This window comes from Egretta garzetta, unplaced genomic scaffold, assembly GCF_000687185.1.
Source record: "Egretta garzetta isolate BGI_Z169 unplaced genomic scaffold, ASM68718v1 scaffold297, whole genome shotgun sequence".
NCBI classification, from domain to species: domain Eukaryota; kingdom Metazoa; phylum Chordata; class Aves; order Pelecaniformes; family Ardeidae; genus Egretta; species Egretta garzetta.
The window spans coordinates 6,290,905-6,297,146 of record NW_009260410.1 but is presented as its reverse complement, the minus strand read 5'-3'; positions in this window follow the sequence as shown (position 1 = coordinate 6,297,146).

The window sequence follows — 6,242 nt, the reverse complement described above, 5'->3', positions numbered from 1 at the left end:
CCCTTTTATTTTCTGTGCTGGAGGGACCATTTAACTCCCCATTGCCACTGTGTCCTCAGCCACAGCTGTCTCAGGCATTTGTATTCATCTGTTAAAAAAAAAAAAACAAAAAAAAACCAAAGCACCACAACAAGCAAGGGCTGCTAATTCTTCTTTTAGTTTTTAACGGCACAACCTGACAGCTTACATATTTTTATGTTACTTCCTTTCTCCACTGTCACTTCAATAGCTTTTCAAACCTGTCTTTTTCTGACAGAAGATCAAATAGTAAAATTTACAGCAGAAACTTTTGTTCAAAGAAAAAATGAAGCACAATACTATGACAGTAGCACAGAAAATATCTGTAGAAACAAATTATATCTCTGTTATAGAATACTGTAGGAACAACTATTATAACTAAATATCACTTATTACAAAGCACAAAGATTTGCAGTGATGTTTCCTCATATCATCTGGTATCAGTCTTGCGCATTATACTAAAAGGGATAATTCCTTCTATAGTTCTGACAATTCCCCTTACTTGACTACAGCACAGCACTTGACTAGGAAGAACAAATCCTTTCTTCTTCTTTGTTCCCATTAAAGATAAAGAGATGGAAAAAGTCTGTTACAGTTAGTTTATCCTCCCCACAATTTCTAATAAAATGTGTAATACATTTAAACATGTCACATACTTGAATTGGTGCCAGTGGAAATCCAATCCTTGTTACAGAAGTAATTTCAGAATAGATAATACAGTATGCTAAACTAGTTTAGCTTTAGGTCAACAGCAAGTAACACCAACACTTCATAAGATGCAATGACAACATAGTAGCAACAGTACCATTTAACTATAATTTACAAGTAAAATTTAAGCCAACAGGATAAGAAAACACTTGGGCAACAGTAGTTGGAGACTCTGAGGTTAGTTTTAGGGTTTTTTTTTTTCACATTTCATCATGATCATTCTAACTATCGAGTCAATAATTTTTCATTAAACTGCCAAGAAGTCACTGAAATTAACACACACAAAAGTCTGAACAAATATGAAGTTTATAAGACTTACAGATAACAACAAGCCTGTAATTAAGCCTGGAATATTTGGAACTGAAATAAAGGTAGTTCTTCAGGAAGCACAAAGCACATCAGAAACAAAGAAAAATTCTTCCAGCTCACATCCATGGAACTGACTTTTTGGGTAGCTTGTTATTGTTATTGTTGTTATTTTATAGAGCCCAGCTGAAAAAGTTCCAACTTGCAGAGTTTTAACCAGTGTTTCAGTTTGTGTGTCTGGAATATAATTTTCTTATTAAAATGCAACCCATGCTGCTAACTTCAGGGTTTACCTACAATGTCACTGGACTTCGAAATTAACTCCAGAGCAAAATGCAAAGCTTGAATTACTTAAAAAGAATCTTGATACTTGGAAAAGCAATAAACTATCAGCTAATTGGGACCAATTTTTTTTTTTAAATGGCCTATTTTTTTGTCCACAGATCACCGATCAAGCACTTTCAGCATCTGATTTACCTAAATTACATGAGAAATTATGTACTAATGCTAATTTAAAACTAAAGAAATTACAAGGTCAAGAATGAAAGGTGGAATTTTCAAGCAAGACTTAATGCCTGGCCCCATATACTTCTGCATTTCAATATTTAAGTACCCAGTGTATGTGCTGAAGATAGTGTTGAAGTAAATTGAAAACTAGTAATTACTTACTTAAATTTCAGTCTCAGTCCTAAATGGCATCTCCTTGTGCGGGGAAGTTCATTAATTCCAGAAAACCAGCCAGTGATTAAAATGCAGATCAAATGCTACAAGCACATTTTGAAAAGTGCATTTACACAAGCCTTCTGCCTGCTAACATACAAACACACAAGTAATAACTTACATCATTTTCACATATGATTCATAAATACGTTAGAGATAAAATGTTACAGACTGTGCCTTTATATTTGATTTCAATGCTACTGTAAGCTTTGGCAGGAATATTACATACCATGTAAACAATATATGGTTTACTATATGCTATTTCTATGTAAACACTATTTCTTAAGTTAGAAAACAGAACAGAAAAAAACTTTAGAAGTTATTTCTTTGAAAGTTATTCTGGATCTATTTCTTTCCACTTTTGCTCAGACAAGTTCGCAGGAAGATTCTACTTTATTTAAGTACCTCTCATAACTTGGCAACTGTGTAAAGTGACATAAGTGTCAAAAGGAAAGTAAAAAATTATTTAAATTTTGACAATAGAAGTAATAATTTTAATCCCTTCAACAAGTAGCTCCAGCTGAGGTGCTCATTACCCAGAAAAAATGTTTTGTGCCTCACCCACCACTTACAGCCTGGAAGAAAGGAAAGGCAGTCCTAAACCCAGGAAGCTGTCTGTAAGCATGGCATACCAAGAGCACTGAAGGCTTGAAATTAAAGCAGATTACCACATTTCTTTTCTTAGAACTCTACAGTATTGAGCCAAATCCACTAGCATAGACAGCAAGAATAAACCTGGAGGAACAGATTTCCAACCCAAAAAAACAGGAAAAAGGAATACAAATAATAGCATCAGCTTCACACTGACTCTCTCTCTTTTCTTCTCTTGTATTATCTGCTGTACCAAACTTTGGCTTTTGCTTCAAATCATCCTTTTCCACATTAGCAATTCAGCAGTATCAGCAGAGAAAAAGAAAGACTCAGAACACCAAATACACCTGCTATTCAAATATAAAAAATGCTGCAGAAACCCTAAAGTTATTTAAAGCAAGTGCATGACATCAATAGACAGAAAAAAGTTAACACTAACTGTTATCATTAAAAATGCTGAGAAATTGGGAAAAAAGAAAGGTATAAAGGCATTGCCTCCCTGGTGTTTTATTCTTTGTTTTTATAGATAGTCTTAACAGTGTGATAATATCATACTTAAAAAAAAAACCCACAAACCCCAACCTTCTACTTCACTTCTACTTTCACTAAAACAATGCTGTCATTGTTGAGGTCACTTAATGATTGGTTGGAAGTAGATATATATGTACCCTGGTGTGTAATACTACTGTACTGTCTGTCTTCATTATCCTGGTATAAGAACAAGACCAAAGAATAGAGGTGAAAAAACATTACAGAAGCAAATGAATAATTTTTGCTGGAAAAGCTAGGCCCCTGTAGTCACAAGCAGATAGTTCTATGTAGAGCAACTCAGCTAGTATTCAATCCCATCAGCTCTTGAGTGACAGGACTGAAAAACTGGCTTTGCACCAAGAAAGCTAGTCAGATTCTACCCACCTACTGCAATGAAAGCAAGATTGAGCTATAAAACCCCAGTAAAGTATACCTTTCACAGATTAAGCCCTGATTTTGGGCTGTGAGCCAAGGAGTCTGCTATGCCCTCCCACTGTTAAATGGTTTTATGAATTCTTTTATTCTGTTTTATACTCAAAAAACCTGACGTGCTTACATTCTGAAGGGCAGATTTCATCTGTTTTGCAATTGCAACATGTGCTACAGCTTTTATTTTCTCTTCCATTCTCCAAGAAACTTGGAGGGTTGCTTTATCAACTAATAGGTTATAAAAACAGTAAAAAAAACATTTTCATGATCTAATTTGTCCTTTTGTATAATTCTGACCACAGAATTTTGTCAATTCCTTTCATGAATTCGATTACTGGCCATACAATATTATTGAAATACAAATATAATGTTGATTTAAAGACTTAAGATTATGAAAGTGTCCAATGTAATTTCACAAATGCATCTGGTGGTTGACTATCCTCACCACAGGAATCTTATTTCTAAAAGGAATATACTAGTCTTGGTTCCCAAAAAGGTAGCCTTACTAGGAAGTCAGTTATCAGAAATTTCTTCCCAAGCTATTATAATTGGACAAAGACAACATAATTCTGATTGTAATTAGAACACAAAATATATAATTTATCATCTTTACTCATTCATTTCCTCCCCAACCAACAACCAGCTAATAATTGAAGTTACCAGGAGTATTGTGAGTGGCACTGCCAGTACTATCAAAAGCCTGGTAATGTTTCAAATCAATCTACCAAAACCACAACAGAGATCCAGAAAAATGTGCTAGCTACAAAATAAAGCTGTAACTAGGTAATTTTTTATGATTTTTCTATACATACTAAAGTAAAAATCTGACTTGGAAGTCAACCTCTCAAATAGCAGTACAGCTTGAACTAGGGATTTTGGACCAATTCAATTCAGTACAGTACCAAATATAGTCCACTAAATGGCTGCTCTGTGATTAAGTGAATTTCCCCTGCTATTAACTGGCAAGATGCAGCTGACATCTGACAAAATAAAACAAACTCACTAACTTTTTGACAGGCATTTTACCTGGATTGGAATAAAACATTGAAGAGTTACTAAGCAACTGTGGAAAGGAAAGAGAAATATATTAATGCCTTTTGCAACTTTCACTTGGGTGCGGACTCCACAGAACCACAGAAAATGAAAGCTATAATAATTAAAACTCCACAGTGATTATATATTTCCCAGTACAAATCTGAAGTCATAAGACTGCTATAAAATACTGATGCTATGTTTTGTAAACATTCATACTTTGATTTCAGCTACTGCAGTATGTCTTAACACAAATACAGTTAAAGGGCTTACTGTAAAAAGGAAATAAAGCTCTTAAAAGAACTTAAAAGAACAAATGTGAAAGATAAACTTTCATATTCTTTATGCATCAAGATGAAAGCTTTGTACAGCTGCTCTTCACTGTAATCTTATTAATGTTGTTCTTTTCTTTAAAAAAACCCCTCTCTCTCAACTTCTCTCTCTGCAAGGCTATTAAGTCACGTCTACCTAGAGATTAACAACACCTAAAACGTCATATATGGATTTGGGAAGGAAAACATCCTTTAAAGGTGGATATGCTGTACAAATAAAGATGATTTACCATGAAACAGCTTTCAGTCAGAAAATGCCAATCTATTAAAAACTAACCTTTTTGTGGGATATAGCAACAGAATGTTACAATCAAATCTATGCAGAAAGCCAGAAACTGAAGACATGCCACAAGTGCCAATATCTTAGTAATTAGGGCCTTACTTGCAAAGAGAAAATGGTCTCAAGTAAGTGGTCTACTTACCAGTCTGCTTGTTATTTTGCCTTTTTTGTTCTGCAACTTAGAAATGTAACAACAGCAGCAACAGGAGAGGTCTGGCTTTCACCTGTCACAGCAGAAAAAAATTCTGGAATTCTGTTTTTAAAAAAATAAATTAAAAATCATTAAATAGGACATCCATCTCAGGAATCAGATAACTACCTGTAAACTGTTGTTCCTTATACAACACAGAAAATTCTTTCCTTCTTTCAAAGCTTCTTAAGATCTTACGCTTAAGCTCCAGAAAATTATAACTCATCCAAAGCTAGAAAAGGAACTGTGTTCCTCCAGCTAGGTACTTCATTATTTCAAAGGAATCATTTGTCTACAGCAGCAAAAAATTATTGCTCTCTGGTATATGTAATATTTTTTATACGAAGCCATAACAGGAGAGTACTGAATATTTAAAACTTGATCTTTCTTCAGTTTTAATAATATCCTTACATAACGCTATGTGAGACATCTTCCACTTTTTTTTTTTTTTTTAAATATTTACTTTTCTAGCATTATGTGATGAACAGGGACTTCTAACAAAGCTAGTGAAAGTCAGGTGGCCTTTTGCCTCCCTCTCTGCCTGAATTTACTGTTAGAACTGGAGAATGGAAATGTAGAAATCTAGGTGTGACTACAGAGATGGCAAGAGTGGAAACTACCAAAGCAAATGAAGTTAGAAGGCCCTATGTCTCTTAAGCCACCTTTTGGTGAAAGACTGGCATGGGTTACAAACAACTGTATCACAGGGTACCTCATGCATGACAGAAAGATGAGGAGATGGATAATAGAAAATAAGCGATCAGGATTCCCAAAGGAACTGAAATGGAAGCGGAATGCCAGTGCATGTCTCTAAAGAATTCATAAATACTTTGCAACAAAAAAAAAGTGTCCTTTTCACAGAATCACAGAATCACTTTGGTTGGAAAAGACCTTTGAGATCATCGAGTCCAACCTTTAACCTAACCCTGACATCCCACCACTAAACCACGTCCCTAAGCACCTCATCTATCCTTCTTTTAAATACCTCCAGCAATGAGGACTCTACCACCTCCCTGGGCAGCCCATTCCAGAGCCTGACAACCCTTTCGGTGAAGAATTTTTTCCTAATGTCTAGCCTAAACCTGCCCTGGCACAGCTTCAAACC